Raw genomic sequence first — 14,208 nt, forward strand, 5'->3', positions numbered from 1 at the left:
CACTACACTTAAAAAATGGTTATGATGACAGAGCAGAAAACAGTAATGAAGAATTGTGCACATGAGTTTTGGGAAGAACCATTAGGAGAACACTAGATTTCTGTTCAGTGTTTCTATAAAGTACTCTAAAGAGTAAAGTCCCCTAATTAAAATATTTTTTAAAATCATACTTAGTGAAAGAAACTGGACACAAAAGACCAGAGGTAAGAGTCTGTGTATTAATGTGTGAATGTCCCCAAAGACAAAGACATAAGTAAATATTTAAGAAGTACCCAGGGGTGGCAGGGCCTGGGGGAAGGAAAGTGAAGGAATGGCCGCTGACAGCGAAGGCTGTCTTAGGAGACGGTGACTATGCTTAGGTGATGTTTATACAACATCTGACTAGCATTATAACCACAGAAATGCACATCTTTGCATTTCGTGTTTTATAAGCTACATTTCAAACAAATTAAAAACCCAATAATGAAAACCAAGAGTATGCACTTGGCATAATAAAGGTCACATCTTCTTAGACTTATCTGATACACTAGACTGGAGGATAGGGGTGTACGGGAGGAAGGGGACCAGCAAACATATTGTACTCTCCTGCCTTGTAAATCTGTCTACCCCCAACTCGTGATTCCAGCCACTCACACAGATCTCAACCCTTCCACACTGCTGAGAGAAATCTGTGATTCTCTAAGTCAAAGAGTGTCTTCTGCATACTTGCATTTCTCCTGATTTTAGATGTATGGACCAACAACATTTGTCTGTGATCTCCTTGCTCCTGTTTGCTCCCCTTCCTAACCGTACTGTCTACTGTACTGCACTCATTGCTTCCCCTCTATCTATTTAGATGAATAGATGATAGATAGATAGATAGATAGATAGATAATAGATGAATATAGATAGATGATTGATAGGTAGATGATAGATAGATAGATAGATAGATAGATAGATAGATAATAGATGAATATAGATAGATGATTGATAGGTAGATGATAGATAGATGATAGATAATAGATGAATATAGATAGATGATTGATAGATAGATAATAGGTAGGCAGACAGATGATAGATAATAGGTGATTGATAAATAATAGATAAATGATAGAGAGATAGAGATAGATGATTGATAGATAATAGAAGATAGGTAGAGAGACAGGTGATAAATAAATGATAGGTAGATGATAGAAAGAAAGATAGATGACAGATGGTAGATAGATAGGTAGATAGATAGATAGATAGATAGATAGATAGATAGATAGATAGATAGATTATACATAGATACTTCTCTGGCTAGGTCCTTTTAATCATCTGTTCTTCCTCCACTCAATCACCTATCTGTCTGTCTATCTATCTATCTATCTATCTATCTGTTTATTACTTCTTTCAGGACTCTCTACCACATTGAAAGCAAAGAGCTTATTTCTCCACCAAAATCCAAAACAAAAACAGACTCTAGCTCCCTCAAGGAAAAGACCCACAATTAGATCCTAGCTTTTATGATTGGGAACCAGAGTGTCTTCACTTTGTAGTATTTCTGGTTTCTACTTTATAAAGGGGAGTGGTGTGACTGTTGCACAGAGTCATGCATGGCTGGGTGGCCCACAGACATACTGTTTTCATACCCTGATAATGCCTACGTATAGAACACAGTTACTTCACTGCCATGCAGATGGAGACAAATGGATCAAATGTCTTGTTTTCTTCCATGAAGTTCACCTTATTTATTTTTATTAACAAATACTTATACAACATAAAAAAAAGTTTTCTAACCCAAGATGCCTCCCCTACAACTTCACCAAATAGAGGGAAGGAGATAGATTATTTGATAACTAAATTATTGTTTTTAGGTACAAATGAACATTCGTAAGTAGATATACATCAGTGACGACTTAAATATGGTATCAATTAATTTAGTAATATCCATTCTTGGAACAAACTAGCCTGGATGGGAGCTTTGTCCTCTGAGGAAGGAGAGAACTGATCTAGAGCTCGTCCTCTGGGGTCTATGAGAAAGCTCCACTCTTGTGACTTCAACACCCCTCTGTCTGCTTGTAGACTAGCCCTTCTCCCAAGAGCTCATTCAAGTGCTACCTTGTCTGGAAGAAGTGTCCCCTTATGCTCCACTCTGGTGTTGTCAATCTGCCCACCCATAGCACCCTGTGCACAGCTGGACTATGCAGTTTTCACTGCATTCATTGCGTATTGGATTATACTTTCAAACACTGTGTTGTAATATGACTGGTTCTCTTACCTTTCTCCCTGAACCCGCTCTGCATCTCTTTCAGCATCATTTTGCTCTGAATTTCCGGGTCAAGGCAGAATGTCTGACTCACAGTAGGGTCTGGTGAATGGTTGTTGTATAAATGTTAAGGAGTGATCAGACTGTATCGCTGCCTGGGACGCTGGAAGAGGAACTGGATTTGCCTCCCACATGAAACTACTAGAAAACTGAAAATAAAACCTAGCCCTTACAAATGTTGGAAACAGGGGACAATAAATGTTGTACCTGCATATCAGAAAGCAAAGCACATGGAGCCTAGCTTTCTCCTACAGGACCCTCACTGTGGGGTTGGCTGATATCAACTATCTCGACTGTGACACCTAATGTGTGCCCTCTCTAACAAACCTTAAGATGAGCCTTGGGAAAAAAACCAACACCTGACTTTTGAGTCAAACAACCATCTATCAGAACAAAGCCTATGTTCTTGATATAAAACATAACATTAAGGCCAGGGAGTGGTGGCTCATGCCTTTCATCCCAGCACTTAGGAGGCATGAGCAGGTGGCTCTGTGTGAGTTCAAGGCCAGCCTGGTCTACAGAATGAGTTCCAGGACACTCAGGGCAACACAAAGAAACCCTGTCTCAAACAACAACAAAAACCATAATGTCAAAAATCCAGTCAAAACTAATTTGGGGCCATGAGATTGCTCAGCAAGTAAAGGTATTTGCAGTTAAGCTTGACCCAAGTTCAGTCCCCAAATGATGACGGAGGAAGAGAACTGAGTCTAAAGTTGTCCTCCGACTTCCACATGCACACCACAAATGTGCGTGCCCAAATATATCAAACCTTCAATAAAAACACATAAAACATTTAAAAACTTATCTGACATGAGGCCAGGCTCAGTTACAAATGTCTGTAGTTCCATGGACTCATGGGGCTTAGGCAAGAGAGTGGTAAATTCCAGGTAAATATTATATATATATATATATATATATATATATATATATATATATATATATATATAATATATATGCACACACACACATACACACACACACATACACACACATATATTATAAAGAAAGCTGGTATAGATCTACAGACATCTATCAAATTAGACTTCAGGACAAGAAATATACTAGAGAGGAGAAAAATGTTAAGAAGCTGCTTCATCAAGAAAGCATAATAGGACTGGCAAGATGGTTCAGCAGTTAAGAGAACTAGCTGCTCTTTCAGAGTTCAATTTCCAGCATCCACATGGTTGCTCCCAATCATCTACAGTGGGATCTGGTGCAGGTGTACATGCACATAGAGCACTCATACATTAAATAAATAAATCTAAAAAAAAGGGAAAAAAGAAAAGATAATAATTCTCAGTATGTATGCACTTAAAACAGAGTTTCAAAATATTTGAAGCCAAAAGCTAAAAGTATAAAATTCCTAAAATATCTACTGACAGCTAATATTTATTAAATATAATAGAATAAACACAAATTATAAAAAAATAAGGGCAAACCATGCTTTGTTAAAATGAAAATCACTTTGGAACGCTAACCCAGTGAAAACCCACAATGAAAGAGGAGAAAGTGTCTGCAGTGTGTGTGTGTGATAAAATACTTGAATCAAGACTGTACGTAAAGAACTCTCCCTATAAAACAACCCAGTTTTTCAATGGCCACGACGAATATGAGCAGGTGGTTTTACAGAAAGGACCTGTGTGGGTGACCAATCAGCGCTTGGAATATGTCGAAATGCATCAGCTACCACAGAAATGCAAATTAAGAAACCATTAGAAAACCTGGCATTCGAAGGCTAACTTGCCAAGGGTTGAAGTGGGTTTGGATGATACGGTTCTCATGGGAAATGACTCCCACAAGTCATGTCACTGAACACTTCTACCCCGACAGATGGCACTGTTTTTGGAGAATTCTGAACATTTTAGTAAAAATGTAGTAATAAAAAGTATAGCCTATGTGGAAATAGCTTACTTGGGGCACACCGGTAGGAGCTATGACTTATCCGGTCTCTGTCCACACTCTATTTATCACCGAGGGAAGGTGCTCCTGTCTTGCTCCTCTCACCTCCTAGATGATCGACTCAAACACCCACAGCCAGACAACCAAGAACTGAACCATTTGAAACCATGAACCGAAACAAACCTGTCCTTCGGGTTGCTCATTTGTGTCAGATATGCGGACGCAGCAGCGAGAAAGGCTAGCTAATGCTCTGGACACCCATTCGGTAGTTATTCTGACCCAAATGTTTATAGCAACTTCCCTCATGATAGATCCAAACCGTGAACAAGTCCAACGTCAATCAAGGAATGTGTACAGTAACCAACTGTGATATGTCGATCAGTTAAATGAAAGGAACCAACTGGTGCCACAAGCAAATCGCAGACCATCACGTAGAGCAAAAGAAGCCCAAGGGAGTGTGAAACAGTGCGTGGTTCCAGTCAGTGAACCTTGAAGGGAAGTTTGAGCTCATCTAAGGTGACTGAACACGGATCAGCAGTTACCTGATCCCTGGGATGGGAAGAGACAAAAGGGGAAATTCAGGAGACTGAAGAAACCTCCTGCCCTCGAGTAATGGCGGCAGAATCAGTGTAGATAATTGTGAACGCCTTCCAAACGCATGCATTTCACTGTTTACAATTCGTGTCTCCATCAGGTTGATTTCTGACAATACGGCCTCCTGTGAACTCTTCATCTCTGATGATCTGCGTTCTGTAACTTACTTTTAAACAGTTTCTGTTGGAATACCAAGGTCTAGCATGGTTCATTATCTAATTGGCCCCTAATTTCCTATGGTAGCAATGTGCCATCATTTCTGACATGACTTTTAGTTGGGGAATATCCTACCACTAGTGGTAAGAAGTGATTTTGCACCCACTGCATGAATCTAGAGTCATCCAGCCCCTCCATTTCCAACCCAGCATGCATTTTCAGTGCAACCACACTCAGGCAGTTCCTAGCTTAAAGAGGGGAAGTTTTTTTTTCCTTCTAACTTCCTTGCCTGTGAATAAATGACTTAGGGATAACAGGTACAGCACTCTCTCTCCTAACTTGTTCTAAAGCATTGGTTCTCAGCCTTCCTAATGTTGTGACCCTTTAAGGCAATTCCTCAAGATGTGGTGACCCCAAGCTATAAAACTATTTTCATTGCTTCTTTGTAACTGTAATTTTGCTACTGTTCTGAATCATAATGCGAATATCTCTGTTTTCCGATGGGTGGTCTTAGTCAAGCCCTGTGAAAGAGTCATTTTAGCCTCCCTCTGCCTACATGGTCATGCCTCACAGGTCAAGAGCCCCTAGTCTAGGTTTTAGGTGTTCGTTTGTTTGTTTGTTTGTTTCAGGTAAATGAGGAGGCTGGTGAGCTTGTTTCTGTCCTCCAGGTTTTATCCTTCAATTTCCTTGGCCAACTTCACTTGTAGATGAGCTGCATTCATTTTTCTCCCTTACGAAGATCATGCTGACAGAGTGACAGCCTGACTTCTGGCAGAGGACTTTTAACTCCATCAAAGACCAGTACGATCTTTATTTTTCTAAAACTCACACTCTGGGTCAGCCATGCACGGAACTAAGAACTCTGCTGAGCAGTAATTCCAATAATCTGAGCACCCCTCTCAAGTTTAGAGGTCGTATTTGCTCAGTGGAAGGCTCTTGGGAGGAGGGGAATCTCATGGAGTTGGAAGCTGTTGTGAAACTTGGAGAATGCTCATGTTATTTTCTGCATAAGAAGAAAAAAGTAAAAACAGAAGACTGGAAGACAAAAGCCTACAAAACCCGAGTGCAGAGACCCACGCTGTAGTGTTTTGTAGACATCCCTGTAGCTCCATGACTTCTCAGTGGTGGCCTAGGGAGTGGCACTATTAGAAGGTGTGGCCTTGTTGGAGTAGGTGTGTCACTGTAGGCATGGACTTTAATACCCTCGTCCTAACTGCCTGGAAGCCAGTCTTCTATAGTTTGACTTCAGATGAAGATGTAGAACTCTCAGCTCCTCCTGCACCATGCCGGCCTGGATGCTGCCATGCTCCTATCTTGACTTGGAGTGAACCTCTGAACCAGTAAACCAGCCCCAATTAAATGTTGTCCTTCCAAGACTTGCCTTGGTCATGGTGTCTGTTCACAGCAGCAAAACCCTAAGACATTCTCTCCACTCCAATACTCATTTTAAGCAAACGATGAGCAGTAAGCTATCTGAGTCCTGTGGCAACTTTCATTATTAGATGCTTATAACGTTGTTACAGACCCACCTTCAGGCAGCCAGCATTGCTAATCTTCTACTCAGAGCATTCCGCTCAAGGTCCCTAACAGCATCAGACAAGACACTCCATGCGTATAATTGCAGCTACATCCTTATTTTCCGGATTAAGGAGAAGATATTTCAGGTTGTTTCATTTCAACAACACTGTTCTTATCTTTTCTGAGCTTTTCAAAAGCTTTTAGGGATCAAATAGGACACACTGTGGGTGTCTTTTCTTACTTGAAAGTTACTAACAGAACTTTATGACTTTTAGAATACGAGTTAAAGACTCACTTGACCCGAACAGTAGGAGTAGTCGGCTCACAGAAAGATACCCCGAGATCTCTAAATATATGGCTAACAGTCAATTCCACTCTTCAGAATTAAAATAAACAAAAACTACAACAAGGGCAGACATCGCTGTCTGTTGCTTTTCGCCACTTGCTGCAGAACTGGTCAACCCCACCGTGTACTTCAACATCACGGCTGATGGAGAGCCCTTGGGCCACGTCTCCTTCGAGCTGTTTGCAGACAACGTTCCAAAGACAGCAGAAAACTTTCATGCTCTGAGCACTGGGGAGAAAGGATTTGGCTATAAGGCTTCCTCCTTTCACAGAATTATTCCAGGATTCATGTGTCAGGGTGGTAACGTCACATGCCATAATGGCGCTGGCGGCAGGTCCATCTACAGAGAGAAATTTGAGGGTGAGGACGTCATCCTGAAGCATACAGGTCCTGGCATCTTGTCCATGGCAAATGATGAACCTAACACAAGTGGTTCCCAGTTTTTTATCTGCACTGCCAAGACTGAGTGGCTCGGTGGCAAGGGTGTGGTCTTTGAGAAGGCGAAAGACGGCATGAACATTGTGGAAGCCATGGAGCGTTTTGGGTCCCGGAATGGCAAGACCAGCAAGCAGATCACCATTTCCGGCTGTGGACAATGCTAATTTCTTTTGACTTGCATTTTACCCATCAAACCATCAAGTCCTTCTGAAGCCCACCCTATCAGCTCGCAATACCCTGTAATCTCTGCTCTCACTGAAGTTCTTTGGGTTCCGTATTTTCCTCATTCCCCTTCAAGTCTAGCCGGATTGCCAAGTTAAGTTTATGATTATGAATAAAAACTAAATAAGATAAAAAGACCTACAAGGAGATAGGATACAGCCCAGCACTTAGGAGCATGGTCTGCTCTTCCACAGGATTCAGGTTCCATTCCCAGTAGCCACCTGGTGTTTCATAACGGTCCACAACTCCAATCTCAGGGGACTTAATACCCTCTTCTAGCTTCTGTGGGCACTAGGCACACGCATGGTTCACAGATACACATGCAAACAAAACACCCATATGCATAAAATAAAAATGTTAAATTAATAAAGAAAACATTACAATGAAATACCATTACTTCTCTGCCCCAACCCAGTCCCATTCAGAAGTTTGAGGATTCACTGTGGTAAGGTTGTGTATATGGGCGAGGGGAGGTACTTTCATATGTGGTTAGCAGAAGAGTGAAGCTGGATTCGGGCCTGGGACAGAGGCATACAAAGATGGGACACGGACATCTTTGTCAGACAGCAAGGAAGTGCTCAGGGACTAGGGGACAAAAAGCAGCTGACAATCAGCAGTACCTCTCAGAAGAAAGGAGAAAGGGGAGGAAGGACCTTTCATACTACGAGAGGTAGGGGTGGGAAGAAGATAGTCTTTTTTTTTTTGCCTTTGTTATATTGATTAAATCATCATTGAGAGTAAAACCACTAGATAAAAAGTTATTAATAAAAGACATTCTCAGAACCCTACAGTGTCACCCCACAGGTTAATTGGTACACATGAGCTAGAACAGAACACCTCTGGCTCATGACCCCATTGGGGGTCAAATGATCTTTTCACAGGGGTCCCTTGTGACCATCAGAAAACACAGATATTTACATTACAATTTCTAACAGTAGCAAAGTTATAGTTATGAAGTAGCAATGGAAATAATTTTATGGTTGGGGTCACCACACCATGAGGAACTGTATTAAAGGGTCCTGGCATTAGGAAGGTTGAGAACCTCTGGGCTAGAATGTCATCTCCCTAGCTTTGGCTGTATGTAAGCTCTTTGGTATCATCCTCTAAAATACAGATTCTGATGGATCAGGTTTGGGCTGAAGCCTGGCACCACACCCATCTTCCTTTCTGACCAGGGATTGAAGATTCCTTACCCCATCACTGCTTTCTGTCTCATTCTTTTTTTTTTTTTTTTTTTTTTTGGTTCTTTTTTTCGGAGCTGGGGACCGAACCCAGGGCCTTGCGCTTCCTAGGTAAGCGCTCTACCACTGAGCTAAATCCCCAGCCTCTTTCTGTCTCATTCTTAAGTACAGTATACCCTTTTTCCAGTTTACATACTGAACTTTTTATTGAGCCATTTTACTTATTTTTGCTAATTGAAATTCATCTCATCAACACTTCAATATTTTTGCACAAGATGCGCTAGACCCAGATTAGAAATAGTAATTTCAACTCTCTTCACATATGTGTTCATTTATATGGCAAGGGGTTTTCTGGAGAAGACCAGAGGTTTTGTTTTGTTTTCTAAGGTAAACTAAGTGACCAGCAATAAAAGACGGGCATGGTCACATTTCCAAGTGTAAGAAGTGCCGGTGGGAAACAAAGAACCACTATTAAGTCCAGCCTTTTAACTTTCTGAACAGCAGGGACAGTTTTCAGAGTCCCATCAGAAGCTAATAAACCTACTGCCCAGAAAACTGAGCAGAGTAACACAGTCCTCTCCAGTCAGGAGTCTGCAAGCTCTCAAAACTGGTCCATAGTCTAATGATATGCAAATGCTGTGCCACTGCGAATAAGAACATTGTGGGGTTGGAGGGCAAGACCCTTAGCCTCCAATGCCTCCAGGTAAGACATTTACAGTTCTAAAGTTGGAGAAGAAAACTGGAATCTGCTTGGAGAGTGTGGTTTTGCTCCTTCAACCTGGGGAACAATAAAACGAATCCAAAGTAGGCATTCTGGATCAAAGACTACTGTATCTTAGCTTGGTGGAGATGCATTTAGGGGGCATAAAAAGAGGTGAGTAACATAGCCAAACCAAGGTATCGTTCCATGCACTGCAGACAGTGGGGATGGGGCCTCTATGGAGAGGATTCTGGGCCAGGGCTGATTGCCTTATATTGATCAAGGATGTGTGGAAACCATCTCGAAGTTCTTTAAGGTGAGACTCGAGATTCAACAAAATAGAAGAGTGTCTTTGGCTCAGAAATCTGTATAGTTAACAAAATGATCTCATGGGAGTAAATAAGCCTGCTGTGTTGATTATGGTTGTACCACAAACTCACCTTCTAAAGACTACCAAAAGTTCCCAGCCCTCCCTCCTAAATATGAGGTAAGTAAGAGAAGGCTCTCAGGGCTTGTCCACTGTGTGCCCTGTTGCCCTTGTCACCACAGAATTAAAGAGCCTTTGTCTTCCTCCCCAGGAAATGCTCAAATTACCACTCTCATTGAACTCTGTGTCTGTAATCCATTGATGCGTACAGGAAAGACCGTGTCCTTTGATTTCCCCTGCAAGATGATGATGGTGGATATGTGACAACAGAGCATGTCCTCTTCAAACCAAGCACCTAAGCCTCCTTCCTGCAGAAGGACATTCCCTTGGCTCCAGCGCTGGCATTCCCGGCATTTGACGTGCAGGAAGCATATTTGAAACCATTGGCCAGAAGAGCCACTTGCAACTTGCGGTCGCTCTGAAAACTGATCCGCTAAAGAGAAATTGGGAAAGTGACAACACTTCCTGTGTTGACATCCCTCAGAGGCAGTGGGTAAAGCCAATACTCTTTAATCACTTTATGCCTAAGATCATGTGAGAGCGAGAGACGTTCTGCTCCCACATGTTGCCATCGTAATTGGTGCCATGAAACCTGGGTATTAGGAATGACAACTGGAGATATCCTGCTACTTCTGGGATTAGGCTCAGCTAAGAATATTGCCTGGCTATTGTGGAACTGTCTCATTATAGTCACACATAAGACCCAACTGACTCTTCAGGAGTTTTGCAAGCAAGTTTCTGAATTGGCCTGAGGTTGTCTTGATGGAGATATTTGCAACAAGAAAACTGACAACTGCTGAAATCAGAGATCTTCCTTCAAACCCAAGCTAGTTAAATATTTTACCAGCTACTATACAATAGTGTTAACATAATTGTAGCATAATGGTTAAGCACATGGGGATTAAGATCTGTATGATTTGAACTAGAGTACCACCAGGCTTTCTTCTACTTGTCTTTAATTTTCCAAAAGTAAAAGTGAAACTTAAAAAAAACAAAAACAACAAAAAACCCTGAACAACACTCACTTCCCATTTCTCCTGTTTCCATCTGGAGAACTCTCATCAGAATAACATTCCTAGCTTTTCCACAATCCTCAGAAGATGGGACTTATGAGGCTACCAAATTTAGAAGCTCCATTGGCTAGTTTTATGTCAACTGGTGACACAAGCTAGGGTCATTTTGAAGAGAGAATCTCGACTGAGAAAACGCCCTCACCAGACTGGTCTATGGGCAGACCTGTGCATTTTCTTGATTGATTATTGAAGTGGCTGGGTTGGTAGTCCTGAGTACTGTAAGAAGACAGTCCGAGCAAAGCCCAGGCGTTCCTCCATAGCCTCAGCATGGAGCTCCTGCCTCCAGGTTCCTACCCTAGTAAGTACCTGCCCTGACTTCCCTCAGCAATGAAGTGCGACATGAAAGCCGTAAACTGAAATAGACCCTTTACTCTCTGTGGTGGTTTGGATATGTTTAACCCACAGGAAGTGACACTATTTGGAGGCGTGACCTCGTTGGAGTAGGTGTGGCTTTGTTGGAGGAAGTGCATCACTGTGGGGCGGGACTTTGAGGTCCTAAGCTTATGCTCCATCATAACAGGAGAGATCCTCCTCCTGGCTGCCTGCAGATAAGAGTCTCTCCCTGGCTGCCTTTGGATCAAGATGTAGAACTCTTGACTCTTCTAGCACCATGTCTGCCTGCATGCTGCAATGCTTCCCACCATGGTGATAATGGACTGAACCTCTGAAATTGTAAGCCAGCCCCAGTTAAATGCTGTTCTTTATAGGAGTTGCCTTGGTCGTGGTGTCTTAACTAAGACATTCGCCGAGTTGCTTTTGGTCATGGTGTTTTGTCACATCCATAGAAACTCTAACCAAGCTAGGAGGTTAGCATGAGAGACAGTTATCTCAGCACAAAACTGGCATTACTTTTCCCTTTCTCTTTTAAGGACATTTTCTGTAAACGCCACTTAGCACCAAGAGTTTGTATCCCGATGGTCAGAACTTAACCATATGGCTACAGCAGCCCCAAAGGTAGCTGGGAGCTTTTCATTCTATCCATTCACAGACCCAGATGAAAAGCCATTTATTTTAGTGAGGAAGAAATGAATGGTGTAGTACAATGAATGAGAACAAATAGTGTCTGTTATGGTACATAAACATTGGACACAAAGCTATACTGAAACCAGGCATCCATTGGAAATAAAGCCACAGTTATTTTCTTATCAAAAGCATCCAACTTGCTCTGGACCTCTGTATGCCAAAATAATCCTTTGGCTAAGGGATTTTATTACTGCTTTCTGAAGCTCTCTGGTTGAATTCCAAGCGCTCACTTAGAAAGAAAAAAATAAACAAAAAGAAAGAAAAAAGTAAATGTATTAGCACTCATGATTCTTGGGTGTACTAGGCCTAACAGGAAGCAGGGAAGGACATTTAATCAAGTGGGAGGCTCAAGGCATGGACTCAAGGAGTTAAACATCCAAATTAAGCAAGGACAGAGGGCTCTGGGCTGGAGAAACAGGACATTGAAGTGGGGAGAGTTCACTAAAAACTCCTTCTAATACCTTATTTTGCATAAGCAATTTTTTAAATGAACCATGATCTGGACATTCTCTTTCTCATCTATAAATTGAAGCTTTTCCTGCTTGCTTTCTCTTCTACTGACCCTAGTCATTTTCTAGAAACTTCTCTAGGTTTCTTTTCTCCATTGTCCTTGACAATGTTCTTTACTGAGGGGAAGGTCTGCCATGTGCTACCTCTGGATTTGAGCGAGTTGTAAATCTTTCTCTTGTCTCTGTCCTCACCAGTGTAAATGGAGCTAACAATACCATCCACCTCAGAAAATTGTCACATTGGATGAAGTAGTGCATTTTAAATGCTTGAGACATATCCTGACACAGAGTAGCATACAGATTTTTGTTATCATTAGATTTGACTTGGGCCCATATTACATGGGGCTACATTATACTGCACACGAAGAATTTTCTCTCTCATCAAGATAACGGTACTAAATGAGTCCTTAACATTTTCTTCTAGAAAATTCTGAGGCTGACCATCACTGGCATGACATAAGTACAGAGTATGATGAAAGTTCCTAGTCTAGTAGTTTGCTAGACATGACCTATGCTCAACTGAGTCCCGTGACATTCTCCTGTGCTATTAATGTACACGTATGAGTTATTTTTCTGTTGCTGTATGAAAACACCGTGACCTTTCCCATAGAGGGAAAGGTTTTATCTTAGCTTATGGTTCTATAGGAAGAAGAGTCCACGATGGAGAGGAGGCATGGAACTAAGCAGCAGGCATGCTGGCAGAAGCAGGAAGCTGAGTAGTCACATCCCTAATCATACACAAAAAAAGGCAAAGGCTGAACAGGAAGAGAGGTGAAGTCCATCCTTCACTTCCTCCAGCAAGGGAGCAACTTCCCATACAGTCTTAAAACAGCACTGTCCACCAGGTAGCAAGTACTCTAATGTCTAAGTCAGAGGGAAATTTCTTACTCAGATCCTACAGCACAGTAGAGAACAACTTAATCCTGTGTATTCAGCAAACACTGTTATAGACAACAGAGGTATACTGAGGCAGAGACATGCTCTTCCACTAAGAACCAGATTAACATGCTTGTGTGAGAGAGCAGCCAGTTCAGGAGGGTAAAACATTATTGGTTGTTGCTATAACATATATCTGTTGGTCATCTAGCTGTCTATTTGTCATCTATCATCTACCTATTGTCTATCTATCATTAACAATGAGGAAGGGTATACTTAATAGACTATTCCCCATTTTAAAATCCAGCTCAACTGCCCCACATGTGGCCCATACATATACAGCCACCCAACTAGACAAGATGGATGAAGCAAAGAAGTGCAGGCCGACAGAGCTGGATGTAGATCTCTCCTGAGAGACACAGCCAGAATACAGCAAATACAGAGGCGAATACCAGCAGCAAACCACTGAACTGAGAACGGGACCCCCGTTGAAGGAATCTCTGAGAAAGGACTGGAAGAGCTTGAAGGGGCTCGAGACCCCATATGTACAACAATGCCAACCAACCAGAGCTTCCAGGGACTAAGCCACTACCTAAAGACTATACATGGACTGACCCTGGACTCTGACCTCATAGGTAGCAATGAATATCCTAGTAAGAGCACCAGTGGAAGGGGAAGCTCTTGGTTCTGCTAAGACTGAACCCCCAGTGAACGTGATTGTTGGGGGGAGGGCGGTAATGAGGGGAGGATGGGGAGGGGAACACCCATATAGAAGGGGAGGGGGTGGGGTTAGGGGGATGTTGGCCCGGAAACCGGGAAAGGGAATAACAATCGAAATGTAAATAAGAAATACTCAAGTTAATAAAGAAAAAAGGAAAAAATCCAACTCAAAGAAATAGTTTGTTCATTGATTCATTTAATCATATATATAAAATCAACGTACCATAAAATACTCAAAC

General features: G+C 42.0%; 1 pseudogene; it reads left to right on the forward strand.

Annotated features, from left to right (window-relative positions):
• The first annotated feature begins 4,798 nt into the window (after window positions 1-4,798).
• Window positions 4,799-7,402, forward strand: LOC100909955 (peptidyl-prolyl cis-trans isomerase A-like; annotated as a pseudogene).
• The last annotated feature ends 6,806 nt before the right edge of the window (window positions 7,403-14,208 follow it).

The sequence above is a fragment of the Rattus norvegicus genome, chromosome 7, assembly GCF_021556685.1.
Source record: "Rattus norvegicus strain SHRSP/BbbUtx chromosome 7, alternate assembly SHRSP_T2T, whole genome shotgun sequence".
NCBI lineage: Eukaryota > Metazoa > Chordata > Mammalia > Rodentia > Muridae > Rattus > Rattus norvegicus.